A 13,998-nucleotide genomic window follows, 5' to 3' on the forward strand; every position below is an offset into this window, starting at 1 on the left:
CAGCCATCTCATCCTCTGTCGTCCTCTTCTCCTCCTGCCTTCAATCTTTCCCAGCATCAGGATCTTTTCTAATGAGTCAGCTTTTTGCATCAGGTGACCAAAGAATTGGAACTTCAGCCTCAACATTAGTCCTTCCAATGAATAGTCAGAATTGATTTCCCTTAGGATGGACTGGTTGGATCTCCTTGCAGTCCAAGGGACTCTCAAGAGTCTTCTCCAACACCACAGTTCCAAAGCATCAATTCTTCGATGCTCAGCTTTCTTTATGGTCCAACTCTCACATCTTAAGGGTGATTAGGAGTGATGAAAAGTTCTGCTTCTGTGATGGGGGCCCATCTGAGTTGGAATTCCATTTTCTATCACTTAGTTCTGGAATGATCTCTTCTTCCCATGGCTGTACCTCTTTATGCCTCAGTTTCCTTATCTTTATTAAGGGTATTTAAATGGTTAAGTGAGTTAATGGTTGTAAAGTGCCTGACACAGAGTGAGAGCTCTGATGATGGTGTTGGGGACCCTGATGGTGGTGGTGAAAGTGACGCTGATGGTGTGTTCAGTGACTTTGTTGTTACTGTTTACTTGCTAAGTCATGTCTTTCTCTTTTAAGACCCCAGTGGACTATAGCCCACCAGGCTTCTCTGTCCATGGAATTTCCCAGGCAAAAATACTGGAGTGGGTTGCCATTTCCTTTTCCAGGGGATCTTCCTGGACCAGGGAGCAAACCCACGTTTCCTGCATTGGCAGGTGGATTCTTTACCACTGAGCCACCTGGGAAGCCCTGTCCAGTGACAAGTTGGTTGCAAAGTGGAGAATCAAAGGAGAGGCAAGGAGTAAGTCAAGACTCAACTGGCCCACCAGTAGGAAGCATTTGTAATCATCCAGATGGGAGTCCATGGTGGCCTGGACTGTGTTCATGGCCATGCTTGTGAAGTGGAGGGATATCCATTGGGGATATTTAAAGAAAAATGCCACCAGATCAGAATACAACCTCAGTGGCCCAGTTTTCCAGGTATTCCCTCTAAGAACACACAGATTTACTTTTAGTCTTTTATTACATTTATTTAAAATTTCTAGGTAGACTGATTCAGTCAAGCCTAAGAAATAAAACATGTGAAAACAATTCAGAAACATTGCAGGAATTTCCATATAAAATAGAGCTTGTATGTATCAGGGCACTGAATTTGTCTCTGAGTTTCCTGGAAGTAAAGGCAAAATGAGAAACACACTGGGTTTAGAACCTATATTTCATGGTGAGAAGAAACACAAAGGCCCTTTGTAGGAGAAAACTTTGCACAAACACTGAACTCTGAGAGGGAGTCAGTCACTTGCGTTGTATTTAAGGGGTATTTCACAACAGAAAACATTGTGTTCAACAAAAGGATTGTCCGCATTGACATTCCTTGCCCTCCTCTGTTATAAATGCTGAGGTCACAGTGTTAAGTCTTAACTTGGTTGAGGCAGTTTCATGGAGGGAGATAACATGATATGGGCCAGGTGCCCGTCCTTCTAACTTAATACAAGACTAGAGCTTTGAGAAGCCTCAGAAATGGATGACTCACAGGCCCATTAGATTATCTGCCTCAGATATTAGATTTCTCAGATGAGCTTCTGGAAGTAGGAGCTGGATTTCAGTCAACTCGTGACTGGACTCCCTTGTGACTGCCAACCCCCGTGTCATTGACTGAAGAAGAAAATGTATGTGCTTGAAGTACCGGGGCTAAAGGAATCTGCATTTCTGTTCTGAAATGAGCACTTGGCAGTTTGATATTGATTCTTAATGAGCTGGAGAAGGACCCAGTTTGGCCTATTGTATAGAAAAAGCTGTTGGAATCGAAAAAAATAAAACCTGGTCTGGACCCGTTTCTGCCACTGACACGTGATGTGACCCAGGGCCAGTTGGTTTACCTCTTGTGGACTCCATTCCCTCATTTAGAATGTAGGGAAAAGTCAGCATCTTCTAGGACTGTCGGGAGGACTGAATGATGCAATGTCAAGTACCTAAAACAGTGCTTAAAACAGAGGCATTAGATACATGATAGATATTATTTTCATTGTAAACAGAAAGTGGTTTAACTGTTTTGCTGAACCTTACAGCCAATCTCAGAATATCATCACAGCCCAAGATGCACAATTCTAAATCCAAAAGCATGCAAGAGTGAAATCTGTATTAGCGAGATTTCCTGGGGAAGGGGACATGATGGAAAAGGTGGCATGATGCTGTAAGACATCTTGTCTTAGGCGGCCTGGAAGCAGGAATCTGCGAGGGAGTCTTGTTAGGGGATATATCGACAGTGCTTTTTGCTGAAGGGGAGTGAAAACAAGGATGAGAAAGCTAAGAGTCCGAGAGGATGTAGCTTCAGGGGGAATCTAGGCTCAGACTGCCCCACAGGAGGCCCTGGAATGTGAATTACACCTGAAGAGTTGGTCCCATCTTCCGTCTTAGGAGGACAGGTGTAGCCTCCCAGGTGAGGGCATTTTTATTTGGAGAAGGGGGACGCGTGAGTGATGTCAGTCAACACTCTGGCCTCTGGGGGCTGATGCTCTGGCAGTGGAAGGAGGCACCAGCAGCATCCTCTCCACTTCCTAAAACTCAGCTGTCACTTCCCACTTTCCTCCTCTTCTCATCAGCTGCCCGAATCCCTCTCCTTTCTCACCACAATCCTCTTTCGCAACCCCCCCACCACCTTTCCTTTAAGTCTCTTCTTTCCTCCCCACCACTTAAAGCTACCCAGCCCCCTTTTAACACAGAAGAGTTACTACTCCACTCTGCTTTCTTCCCTTTGCATGCCTACCAGCCTCCTTAAAGGCTTGTAGGTACGTATGCTTTAATATTTCATATTTCTATCAGTACCATCTCCTGGGAAACATGTAAGTAGGATCAATGTTATTCTCAAAAATCAGCTTTGAATCTGCCAGAACACATGGGGAAAGATACAGTAGCCACCCTGGAGGTTTGCTCCACTTAATTTAGAAGAGAAAACTTTGTGTTAGGAGGTCATGCTTCAGCACCTAGGAGAGCGACAAGCCTCAGGGTGGCCCTCTCTTGGTTACTATAGGTGAACAAACCTTTTCATCTGGACTGCAAATCTCAGGGGATTCAGCAGCTGTCCCTTGGCTCCCCCTGGCCTGCAACCCCAGTATCGTGATAGCCATATGTGAGCGCATATCACTAGACAAGCCTATAAATCATGCCTTTTATTGCTCTTCCCTTAACTCCTCTCTCTTTGAGCAGACAGGTTTCACTCTGAAACGTTACAGGTTTGTGCTTTGAGTTCCAAATGTTTTTCATGGTTCCCTAGGCCAGGGATTTAGGAAAGAGCCTCTGTGTGTCAATCATAGAGTGAGGTTCTGACTGTGCTACCTGAGAGATAGGGACAGGCTGGCCCACAGTGTGTTCCTGAAAGATCTGATGGGCTTCTTACTCATACCCAAAACTAATCAACCTTGGATGCATTCAGAGTAGAGAATGGTCCTGGGGCCAGAGTTCATTGTCCCATTTGACCTTCACAGAGGAGTGATGATAAAATAGATAATATTGACAGGTTCTCTTTTGGACACCTGCATGTAAAATCATATCTAATTCTCTCCACTGCGTATATGGGTTCTATTCTCAACACCATTTTGCAGACGAATAAGTCAAGGCATGGAGGGGATGTTACAGAGATGTGTCTGAATGGGCAAGCCTAAAGCTTGGCAAGAGTTTTTGCAGCAAAGTTATCTAAGTTCACAATTGTACCTTGATTGAGTGATTCAGTGATTAGTATCTAAGCTTTTTTCCTGCTCTCTGGATTTCAGGGTTGGGGTGGAATACTATCTCATTTTGTCCCTGTGGTACACTCAGTTGTTAACACAAAGATAGGCACAAAAGACTCTTGAGAGTCCCTTGGACTGCAAGGAGATCAACCAATCTATCCTAAAGGAAATCAGTCCTGAATATTCATTGGAAAGACTGGTGCTGAAGCTGAAACTCCAATACTGTGGCCACTTGATGCAAAGAACTGACTCATTTGAAAAGACCCTGATTCTGGGAAAGATTGAAGGCAGGAGAAGAAGGGGATGACAAAGGATGAGATGGTTGGATGGCATCACTGACTCGATGGACATGAGTTTGAGCAAACTCCGGGAGATGGTGAAGGACAGGGAAGCCTGGTGTGCTGCAGTCCATGGGGTCGCAAAGAGTCGGACACAACTGAGCAACTGAACTGAGATGCTTAATGTGTTACTCACTAATTCATGGATGGATGATGTAGCTATGGATGAGGAGAGTGGAGGAGAGTGGAGGAGAGGGTAGGTATGCTCTCTAGGCAGAGGGAATATAGTATATGAAAAAATGGTTTAAAATTTAAAAAAAAAAGAGAGAGAGAGAGAGATACACAGAGAGAAGACTCCCCAGACCACAGCAGTTCTGTGGCGAGATTGGTTTCAGGAGATGTGAGCTCGGTGATGGGGATTCTATTTCCTCCTTAGCCCTCTTGCCCTGCTCATCCCAGCGCCCCCCCCCCCCCACTCCGCTCTGGCCTCATGCAGCCAGTTCCTCATCCGTATTCTTCCCAGGCCATCCCTCCAGCCCAGTAATCTGTTCCTATCCTTTAAAGAAGTTAATAGGACAAAAACAAATCACCGCTCTCCAGCAAGTCATGCGGGGTTCTTGGGGACCTGGCGGCCAGCTTGGAGAAGGGCGTGAGAGATGTGGGCAGTGCCAGGAATACCAAATCAAGCTCCTCTCCCTGAAAGGAGTCACTAGCATGTCCACGCCATCCAGGAAGGCGCAGGAGCCCCTTTCAGGGCCCTGGGGCTCCAACCCCCCAGGGCCAAGTCTACACAGGTTAGATTACCTGGGGAAATTAACAAGAGAAAAATCTTCCCCCCAGGGGGAGTGGAAGATGCAGTGGTTATGTTTGGGAGGCATGTGAGGGGCAATGGAGCTGTTACTCCATCAGAATTCACCACGTCAGCCCCAGAGACACCCGCCTCCTCTCCTTTATCCAGCTCATAATCCTGTCTTCACTCTCTCCTGTGCCTGGTGTCACAAGACACGGAGATGCACTGATTAAATTTCACATCTCCGCTCCCCCTCAGCCACATCCGTCTCCCTTGACCATACAAGCCCAGTCTCCTGACAGCTGTACGTCACCCACGTGTCTGATTCTCACACCCATGCTCACCTCTCCATGCGTACCCTCCCGGTTTAAGGCAGGATCCTAATCACTGCTCTTCTGAATAATTTTAGGCTCTTCCAGCCTGATCCTCTCACCCCTAGGTCCCCTTTAGAATTCACCTTGCACTCTGCAACTGGAATAGCGTTCCAGACCCAGACTGTGATGGCTTAGACTCAAAGGATGAAATGTGATTCTCAGCATGGCACTCAAGACTCTCCCCAGTCAGATCTCAGTTCTTTCCTTCAGATGGTTTGGCTCCTAATTGCCCTTTGCACCTGTGCTAGGAAGCACAGGAGCCATTAACCACATGTGACCATTATATTTACATTTAAATAAAGTTAGATATTAGCTTTCTCATCTGTAACAGCTCCATTTCAAGAGCTCAGTGGCCACATGGAGCTCATGGCTACCTTATCCAAAATGATTCAGGAAATACCTGTCATTATAGAAGGTTTTTTTGGGTTTTGCTGTTTTACACATCATAAACCCCACCCAAAGGATGCTTCCCGCTCTTCTTTCTCCATAACCTCTGCTTTTCCACCTTACTGCTTTTGCTCATGGTCTCACCTCTTCTAGAAATGCTCTCCTCAGTACCCCCATGCCCAGACAGCCCTGATTCTTCAAGGTTCTTTAGGAAGTCTTTATTGCTTCTCCACCTGGAAATGACTTGCCCTCCCTTTAAACTCTCATAGCTCCCAGTACTTCTGATGGTGCTTTTAACTCATTGTTATTCCTGGTTACACACGTCATAATGCCTGTAGCATGTACTGGGCTCAGTGGATGTTTGTTGAATGAATGACCATCCATCTGTTGAACTATAAGCTCCAAATACTGACAGATACCCATTGTTGCTCACTGCGGTCCATGGGGTCGCAAAGAGTCGGACATGACCAAGTGACTGGACTGAACTAAACCATGAGTTAGGCATTCTAGGAAATTTGTCCATAGTGTCCCCACCCTTTGCAACACAACTATTGCCTGTGTGCATGCTAAGTCACTTCAGTCATGTCCAACTCTCTGAGACCCCATGGACTGTAGCCTGCCAGGCTTTCTCTGTTCATGGGATTCTCCAGGCAAGAATACTGGAGTGGATTGCCATGCCCTGCACCAGGAAATCTTCCCTACCCAGGAGTTGAACCCCTGTCTCTTTTGTCTCCTGCATTGGCAGGCGGGTTCTTTACCACTAGCACCACCTGGGAAGCTCAACAGAACCATTAGGCTAGAATTAATATTCCCATTTTATAGATGAATAAACTGAGGCTCAAATATTCAGTTCCCCTATTCCTAGGCCCACAGGTGACAAATAGCAGAGCCAGGATTTGAACCCAAGTCTGAATGACTCTAAGATGTTTTCCCACAAAGTAATGCTATGCTGCTTCTCTTTGAAGCAAAGTTCCTTCATTTCATTATGGGAGAAAAATAGTCTTCATTGAATTTCTCTCCTCCTCCTGCCCTCCTCCTTCTCCTCTACTCCAAGCCCAGAGAAAGACATGCAGTTGTTATTCTTTAAGCACTGAAAGACAAACTCAAAAGCCACAAAGAATCCCCGCCGCCCCCACCCCAAGATATGGTACTCACCTTCAAGTGCTGCTCACATGGAGTCGTAAGCTTGTGGAGTTGGCTGTACTGTTAACCTTGCCCTTGGCTGTTATAGCTCTCATCTCAGGTGAGTCAGCTGAAACTCCCCCACCCTCAACACACATGTGAGCCCCTTTCCAGTCCCCCATGGTTGGACTCTGGGCGCCCAGCCTTCTCTTGGACTCACCTGAGGTGGCTTACTTCTTTTGTCAAGGTGTGTATGTGTGTGTGTGTGTGTGTGTGTGTGTGTGTATTTTGGGTGAAATATATTCTCTACTGGAAAATATAGATAAACTCCACAAAGTTTTTCCAGACACAGTTCCCCACCAGTCAACACATGCTATAATAATCTGCACTCTAGGGACTTCCCTGGTGGTCCAGCAGCTACGACTCTGAGCTCCCAATGCAGGGGGCCTGGGTTCAATCCCTGGGTCAGGGAATGACTAGATCTGGCATGCTGCAACTGAGACCCAGTGCAGCCAAATAAATAAATATTTAAAATAATAATAACAATCTCCACTTCTCTGTTCCTAAATATTTCTGATGCCTTTTATCCATGCGTCCACCTTGTTCATGGTCCCACATCTCTGTTTTCTCCTGTGGAAATCCCCCCTGATTGCTCTGCTTTTCCTGGTGATTTAATAGCAAGTGGAACCGGCATTACACAGAGACGCAGCCGGTTAGATGCCCGCGTCTACATAAGGGGGCATTCTTTAGACCCACTTGCTATATCCTTAGACCCACTTGCTATACCTTTTAGCTCTTCTAGTCCACAAAACATCCCAAGCTCGTTTGGATACAGGCAGATGATAGGTGAATAGGAAGGAGGTTGGGTGGGGCCAGGCAGACAGAAACACTTTCTATTCCAGAACCTGTGAAAGTCACTCAGTCATGTCCGACTCTTTGTGGCCCCATGGACTATACAGTCCATGGAATTCTCTAGGCCAGAATACTGAAGTGGGTTTCCCTTCTCCAGTGGGTCTTCCCAACCCAGAAATCAAACTGGGTCTCCTGCATTGCAGGCAGATTCTTTACCAACTGAGCTATCAGAACCTGTATCCACCCCCATTTCATCTATGAGACCTCAGAGGTTAGAGAAAGTGAAGCCATCTGTTCCACGTCACCCTCTAAGAGAGGAACTTGAACTCAAACACAGACGTGTGTGCATGTATGCTGTCATTCCAGTCGTGTCCAACTCTATGTGACCTGATGGACTGTAGCCCACCAGGCTCCTCTGTCCATGGGATTCTCCAGGCGAGAATACTGAAGTGGGTAGCCATGCCCTTCTCCAGGAGATCTTCCCAACCCAGGGATGGAACCCAGGTTTCCTGAATTGCAGGAGGATTCTTTACAGTCTGAGCCACTAAGGAGTCCCCAACACAAATGTCTGACCCTATTTCATCAGTCTATCTCTAAAAAAGCCACCTATCAGAACTTAGACACTGGTCTGTCCCCCAGGATGGCTGCACTCTCCTGTTTCAGCGGTCCTCACTGTGAGGACCATAAGGAAGCAAACTCAGGGGCCTCAGCTGTGCGAGCCACATGTGTGCGCCGTGGAGCCGGCATCCTCTCCCCTTGCCGAGGGAAGCTGGTGGAGGCACGTCTCCATCTAAGCCAGGCATATGTCACCTTCGGGCAAAAAACGAGCTAATAGAATTGAGATGAATGTAATTGGCAGAAGGTCAGCGAGGGAGCCACATGCGTCTGGAGCTTCCCGAAAAGGCCAGTGTGTTTCCTTCTCGCGATTAGCATGCAGGTGAGGCGGATGGGCCTCCGCAGAGTAATTGGATCATTCGGAGATCCGAGATGCCCGCTGTATGTACAAAGCCTCGACAGTGATTAGATCCTGCCCGCTCATCTCGGCAAGCCTTGAAATTCTCCCCACTGTGAAAAACTAATTTTCTGTGGGAATTTATTAAATAAGAAATCTGCATGCCACTTTACCTTGTAAGTCAGGCCAGCGGAATACAGAGATTCCCCTCGACTTTGATGCGTGTTCTTAGCAGAGACTTCCCTATCACTTGAGGAGAGAGGTGTTTAGGAACTGGTTTTTTGTTTCAGGGCCTGTGTGGTTTTCTTTCCTGTGCTCTCGGGGCAATAAATATGGGAAACTCCCTTAGGCAAAAGCCCATGAGGAGAGAGACTAACTGGGAAAGGCAGAATGCAGGGTGGGGTAGGGGTGGCCATGAAATGGTCAGGCCCATACTTTCAGATCATGGTACGTTCTCCTTTCCTGCTGTGGACTGAACTGCATCCCACCCAGATTTATACGTCTACTCAGTCTGAAACCCCCAGCACCTCAGGATGTGTTTGTTTTTGGAGATCTTGTCTATTTAAGAGGTGATTAAGATGAAATTGCCAACATCCATTGCATCATCAAAAAAGCACAAGAGTTCCAGAAAAACATCTACTTCTGCTTTATTGACTATGCCAAAGCCTTTAACTGGGTGGATCACAACAAACTATGGAAAATTCTTAAAGAGATAGGAAGACCAGGCCACCTGACCTGCCTCCTGAGAAATCTGTATGCAGGTCAAGAAGCAACAGTTAGAACTGCACATGGAGCAACAGACTGGTTCCAAATCAGAAAAGGAGTATGTCAAGGCTGTATATTGTCACCCTGCTTATTCAACTTATATGCAGAGTACATCATGTGAAATGCCAGGCTGGATGAAGCACAAGCTGGAATCAAGATTGCCAGGTGAAATATCAATAACCTCAGATATGCAGATGACACCGCTCTTATGGCAGAAAGTGAAGAGGAACTCAAAAGCCTCTTGATGAGAGTGAAAGAGGAGAGTGAAAAAGTCGGCTTAAAGCTCAACATTCAGAAAACTAAAATCATGGCATCAGGTCCCATCACCTTATGGCAAATGGATGGGGAAACAATGGAAACAGTGAGAGACTTTGTTATTTTTTTTTAGGGGGGGTTCCCAAATCACTGCAAATGGAGACTGCAGCCATGAAATTAAAAGACACTTGCTCCTTGGAATTAAAGCTCTGATCAATCTAGACAGCATATTAAAAAGCAGAGACATTACTTTTCTAACAAAAGTCCATCTAGTCAAAGCTATGGTTTTTCCAGTAGCCGTGTATGGTTGTGAGAGTTGGACTATAAAGAAAGCTGAGCACTGAAGAATTGATACTTTTGAACTGTGGTGTTGGAGAAGACTCTTGAGAATTACTTGGACAGCAAGGAGATCCAACCAGTCCATCCTAAAGGATATCAGTCCTAAATATTCATTGGAAGGACTGGTGCTGAAGCTGAAACTCCAATACTTTGGCCACCTGATGTGAAGAACTGACTCATTGGAAAAGATCCTTATGCTGGGAAAGATTGAAGGCAGGAGGAGAAGGGGATGACAGAGGATGAGATGTTTAGATAGCATCACCGATTCAATGGACGTGAGTTTGAGTAAGCTCCAGGAGTTGATGGACAGGGAAACCTGGCGTGCTGCAGTCCATGGGGTCACAAAAAGTCGGACACAAATGAGCGACTGAACTGAACTGAAGTTAAAATGGGCTTCTTTGATGGTTCAGATGGTAAAGAATCTGACTGAAATATGGGAGACCTGGGTTCCATCCCTGGGTCGGTAAGATCTCCTGGAGAAGGGCATGGCTACTCACTCCAGTATTCTTGCTGGGGACTTCCATGGACAGAGGGTACAATCCATGGAGTGGCAAAGAGTCAGACACAACTGAGTCACTAACACTTTCACTGTCAAGTTACAATGAGGTCATTAGGGTGGACCCTAATTCCTTATGACTTGTCTTCTTGTAATAGGAGGAGATTAGGACCCAGACACAGAAGGAGGCCCACATGAGCACACAGGGAAGAGATGACCATCCTCAAGCAGAGAAGGAGCCAACCCTGATGACCTCAGACTTCAAGCCTCCAAAGCTCACAGTTTAAGCTCATAGTTTGCTGTACTTCATTATAGCAAATTAACACACTCTTCTAGAAGAATTCGAGATCGCCCTGTTTGGAATTAATCTCTTGCACCCAAATCAAAGATGAATAGGTTTCATCTCTGTGTCAACACTTGGTGGCAAGTGACCAGCAGAAGCTCTGTGTCAGGATGTGATCCAGGCTATAGGGAAGCTGGCCCGGGTACCAGTGGGTGTGGTGGGGGTGGAGGCCACCCTCATGTCCTGCTTGCTGTGTCTCTTGTTGCTGTTTAGTCACTCAATTGTGTCTGACTCTTTGCTACCCTGTGGACTCTAACCCACCAGGCTTCTCTGTCCATGGAATTCTCCAGGCAAGACTACTGGAGTGGTTAGCCATTCCCTTCTCCAGGGGGATCTCCCTGACCCAGGGATCGAACCGGGGTCTCCCGCATTGCAGGCAGATTCTTTACCATCTGAGTCACAGACAGCATGTCTTGTGAGCACTAAAAACATAACTGATATTTTCCCTGAGAGAAGTGTTACAAGTTGAATTGCATCCTCCACAATATTTGTATGTTGACGTCCTGACCTCCAGTAACTCACAATGTGACTTTTTCTGAGGACAGGGTCATTGTAGATGTGAGTAGTTTAGATGGAGTCCTTCTGGAGTAGCGTGTATGTGTTAGTCAATCAGTCGTGTCTGACTCTTTGCGACCCTGTGGACTGTAGCCCGCCAGACTCCTCTGCATGTGGGATTTTCCAGGCAAGAATACTGGAGTGGGTTTCCATTTCCTTCTCCAAGGGATCTTCCTGACCCAGGGATTGAACCTGGGTCTCCCGCAGTTCAGGCAGACTCTTTACTGTCTGAGCCACTAGCTGCTGCTGCTGCTGCTGCTAAGTCGCTTCAGTCGTGTCCAACTCTGTGCGACCCCATAGACGGCAGCCCACCAGGCTCCCCCGTCCCTGGGATTCTCCAGGCAAGAACACTGGACTGGGTTGCCATTTCTTTCTCCAATGCATGAAAGTGAAAAGTGAAAGTGAAGTTGCTCAGTCGTGTCCGACTCTTCACAACCGCATGGACTGCAGCCCACCAGGCTCCTCCATCCATGGGATTTTCCAAGCAAGAGTACTGGAGTGGGGTGCCATTGCCTTCTCCGTGAGCCACTAGAGTGGGCCCCAAATCCAATGGAACTGATGTTCTTATTAAAGGGGTAAATTTGGACTTAGACACACACATGGGAATAACACCATGTAAAGATGCCTCTTTCAAAAGAATTCCAAATTGTCCTATTTGGAGCTAGCCTCTTTCCCACCCCCAAATTGAACGTAAATAGGTTTCATCTCTATGTTAACACTTAGTGGCCTCCCAAGCACAGTGGGACTTCCCTGGTGGTCCAGTGGTTAAGGCTCTGTGCTTCCAGTGCAAGGGATGAGGGTTGAATCTCTGGTCGAGGAACTAAGATCCTGCAGGCTGTGTGGTGTGGCCAAGAAAATACTTAAAAAAAAAAAAAAAAAAAGTGAAGGCATAAATGCAGCTGATACTTCTAGAAGGAACATCAAAGATTGCCAGCAAACCACCAGGAGCTAGGTGAGAGACATGGAACAGATGATTCCTCCTAGAACACAGGAGGAATTCACCCAGCCAACCTGAATCTCCAGCTTCCAGAACCGTGAGACAACACACTTCTGCTGCATAAGCAACCTGTCCTTATGGCGGTCCTAGGATACTGATAGGAGGATTAGCCAATTCTTTCCTATGGGAATGGCCCCGGCTGCAGATCTGGACACCTGGGTTCTGGTTTGGTGCTGGTTCTGGTTCACCTCTGAGGTGCGTGTGTGGGGCAGCTCGGGTTTCTGCGGAAGCCAGGGGGTGCATCCAAGAAGCTTATGGGGAGGCCTCCAGGGTCCACCCCTGGGGGGAGGGAAGAGAGCAGGGCAGGGGTTGGCTGAGGGGGTGGGTGAATGAGCTGGGGTGCCGTCTCAACAGAGGCCCAAAGCCCAAGCAGGGCAGAGTCTCAATGCTTGAATGACCATTCAGAACCACCTACACTGCAGTGAGAAGGCCGGATCTTTGTACCTGAGCCGCCCCAGGAAGAGGGCAGCTTCATGGAGGCGGTCCCTTCAGCTGAGGCATTCCCAGGGAGGGCTGAGAGCCAAGGGCACCTGCCACCTGCACTCCCGGAAGCTGGGACCCTGAAGGCGGTCTGGGTGGCTCATGACGGCACCCAGCACAGGCCTGACCTGGGTCAGATCTCTGGATGGGAAGATGCTGAGTGTTCAGGAAAGACACAGCTTTGAACTGCATGCTCTCCAAAGGACGATTCCCTGATTTTGAGCACTGAGTCGCTCGGGAGGGGTGAGCACTCCACCATCTGGGTGCTATCCAGACAGAAGCTCCATGCTTTCCCAGAGGCTTTAGGGAGGAGAGCAGGGTGGGGGTGCATGCATTTGGTTGGTACTTTCTGCAGTCCCTCAAAACCTGGAAGCTTCACAGATAATCAACCTGCAGCATCAGGGTGACACAAACAGACCCAGTGACACACGTGAGAAGGCATCACGCAACTGAAAGAGGACGGGGCTTGGAATCGAGACGCCAGAGTCCCTGTCCTGCCTGGCTCTCTATGTGTGACCTGGCATCAGGATGTTCCATGTTAAACGCCTTAGTCTTCCTAACCATCAAGAGGAGAGATTAAACCAGATAAACGTTTTCCCATCTGCAACAGTTCTTGTGGAGCCGTGCTGTGTTCCTTCAGGGCATGGAGCACTTAGTGATTGTAGAGTAATTGGTGTGACATCGCAATCCACATCACCTTCTTCCATGGGCTGGGCGAGAAGGGACTCGCTTTGGTCCCCATGGCGTGAGTTTACATTCACTGAACACAGACATGTGCCCAGCATGTGAGAACACATTCAGTCTTCACAGTAACCCCTTGAGGTGGGACTCAGTACATCCAGGAGCACTTGGGGAAACCATATTATGAGGCCATGCTCAGTAAAGGGTAGAGTTCAGATGGGAACTCAGGTAGCCATTTGAAAACTCTTTTTAATTAAAAAGACTTTTATGTTGGAGTATTGTTGATCAACAATGATGTGTTAGTCACAGGTGTACAGCAAAGTGATTCTGTTACCCCCATACAAACATTCATTCTCTTTCAAAATCTTTTCCCATTTAGTTCAGGGAATGAACTTACGGTTACCAGGGGAAAAGTGAGGACAGGAATAGATTAGGAGTTTGGGATTAGCATGAACATGCTACTATATTTAAAATAGATAACTAGGGACTTCCCTGGTGGTCCAGTGGTTGAGACTCCATGCTGCCAATGCAGGGGGAATGTGGGTCTAATCTCTGGTCAGGGAGCTAAGATCTCACATGCTG

The sequence above is a fragment of the Bubalus kerabau genome, chromosome 23 (assembly GCF_029407905.1).
Source record: "Bubalus kerabau isolate K-KA32 ecotype Philippines breed swamp buffalo chromosome 23, PCC_UOA_SB_1v2, whole genome shotgun sequence".
Taxonomy (NCBI): Eukaryota; Metazoa; Chordata; class Mammalia; order Artiodactyla; family Bovidae; genus Bubalus; species Bubalus kerabau.